The sequence below is a fragment of the Seriola lalandi genome, unplaced genomic scaffold, assembly GCF_002814215.2.
Source record: "Seriola lalandi dorsalis isolate HSWRI2012SDOR001 ecotype SW California unplaced genomic scaffold, Sedor1 jcf7180002054932, whole genome shotgun sequence".
NCBI classification, from domain to species: Eukaryota; Metazoa; Chordata; class Actinopteri; order Carangiformes; family Carangidae; genus Seriola; species Seriola lalandi.
In genome coordinates this window covers 104,048-106,617 of record NW_019525484.1, presented here as the reverse complement: position 1 = coordinate 106,617, position 2,570 = coordinate 104,048, and the positions used below count along the sequence as shown (strand labels likewise).

Below are 2,570 nucleotides of genomic sequence, written 5' to 3'. Positions count from 1 at the left end.
GGGGGGGGGGGGGGGGGGTATCAGTCTTTTGATCTAACTCTGCCAGAAAGTGGCTGTAATCATTATAATGTGGTTTTGTAGCAGGTAGTTATTTTTAATCATGTTTTGATGTTTTCCAATTGCACAGAATGACTCGACATTAAATAAGACCTCATCTGATTCAAGTACAAACACTTTTGCTTTTGAGTGCAGGTTATTATGACAAGGTTTCAAGAGTGTAACTCCTTAATTGTGATTTTCTGACAAGCATTTAAGAGCTGATATTGAAAAGGTGGATGAAAATCTTTGCAGCAGGTCTGGACTAAAGGATAAGGCTGAAGATATTACTATATTATTATATCGTATAGAATATTATATGACATATTATAACCCATAAAAAGACTGAAGCCAACACTTTCTCCTACTGACGTATTATTCCTGCATTGTTTCCAAAAACTATTAAAAACACATCAGTGAGTCACAGTGTTGCACTGGGTGACATGTTCCTTCATCATCATGAACACACACACCGTGCTTTATTTTGATTCAGTCCCACACACACCGTCCTGCTGCCAGAGAACCAAATGTGGATTAATCCACCGCTGAAAATAGTCCCCAATAAATTCCCTATTTTCCCTCTTGTTTGAGTAACGATTGTTAAAAACTACAGTTAGCGGCTGTTGTAGGAAATTACTGAAACTTTTTTTTTTCCATGAATCAATATATTTCTCACCATTTCTTAACATTTACAAATAAAATGGTAATGAAGTCAGATTATTAAGAGACAGGGTAATGCATTGTTGGTTAAGTCTTTTCATGGCGACTGCAATAAATAACACAAATATAGAATACTGCCAGCCTTATCCTTTTAATGTCAATAAATAAAATGTGACTTTATACTGTCAAAACAAATGATGAGGAAAGCTAGGGCTGGTCCTGACAACTTAACGTCATACAATATACAATACGTATACTAAGGCATAAAAATGTCAAAAAGTGCCACAGTGAGGCAAAAAACACCGTAGTATAATGACGCATAACAACGTCGTTTTTATACCTTTGATCTCTTTCCTATACTATTTCGTTTTTATGACTTTTCATGCATTACTGTAATTTTTTTTTTTTTTTACTTTTTGGCCTTAGTATACCATGACATTCATGCTTTATTATACTGTCATTTTTGTGCCTTATTATAATATGATATTTTTATGACTTTTCAAACCTCACTATGCCTTAGTATACTATATCGTTTTTAATCCTTTTATGCCTTACTATACTGTGTCGTTTTTATGCCTTACTATATTATGACGTTTTTATGCCTTTTTATGTCTTACTATACTATGACTTTTTTACAACTTACTATACTATAATTTTGTATGTCTTACTATACTATGACTTTTTATGTCTTAATATACTATGACGTTTTTATGTCTTACTACACTATGATGTTTTCATGACCTTTTATGCCTTACTATACTATGACTTTTAAGGCCTTACTATACTATGTTGTTTTTATGCCTTTTTAAGCCTCACTATACTATGTTGTTTTTATGCCTTTTTATGTCTTACTATTCTATGTCATTTTTATACCTTGCTATACCATAACATTTTTATGGCTTATTATGCGTTACTATAATATGTCATTTTCATGCCTTACTATACTATAACACTTTTATGACTATTTATGCCTTAATATTCTATGTTCTTATTGTGACTTTTTAGGTCTTAATAAAGTATGAGGTTTTTATACCTAACTATACTATGTCGTTTTTATGATTTTTTAGGTCTTACTATACTATGACTTTTTTATGCCTTATTATACTATGATTTTGTAGGCCTGAATATACTATGTTGTTTTTATGCTGTTTTAAGTCTTACTATACTATGACGTTTTTATGCCTTACGATATTATAACTTTTCAGGCCTTACTATACTATGATGTTTTTATGACTTTTTATGCCTTACTATACTATGACTTTTTATGCCTTACTATACTATGAAATTTTTATGCCTTGCTATAATATGACTTTTTAGGCCTCATTATACTATGACGTTTTTATGCCATTTTAGGCCCCACTATACTATGACGTTTTTATAACTTTTTAGGCCTTACCATACTATGATGTTTTTATGACTTTTTATGCCTTACTATACTATGACTTTTAGGCCTCACTATACTATGATGTTTTCATGAATTTTTATGCCTTACCGTTTATGCCGTATGTTGCTTTTATGACTTTTAACGTCTTAATAAAATATGACAATTTTATGCCTCACTGTACTATGTCGTTTTTATGCCTTACTATACTATGTTGTTTTTATGCCTTTTTAGGTCTTACTATACTATGACTTTTTTATGACTTTTTATGCCTTACTATACTATGACTTTTTTATGCCTTACAACTATAACTTTATAGGCCTTACGATACTATAAATTTTTAGACCTTACTATACTATGATGTTTTTATGACTTTTAAGCCTTACTATACTATGTCATTTTTATGACTTTTTATGTCTAACTATAATATGTCGTTTTTATGACTTTTTATGCCTGACTATTCTATGTCGTTTGTATGTCTTACTATACTGTG

The 2,570-nt window shown here is 30.9% G+C and overlaps 1 long non-coding RNA gene across 1 annotated transcript in view; it reads right to left on the bottom strand.

The window, feature by feature from the left end:
* Positions 1-2,570, bottom strand: part of LOC111644391 (uncharacterized) — a 22,880-nt gene that overhangs the window by 1,371 nt on the left and 18,939 nt on the right. The window lies entirely within an intron of this gene.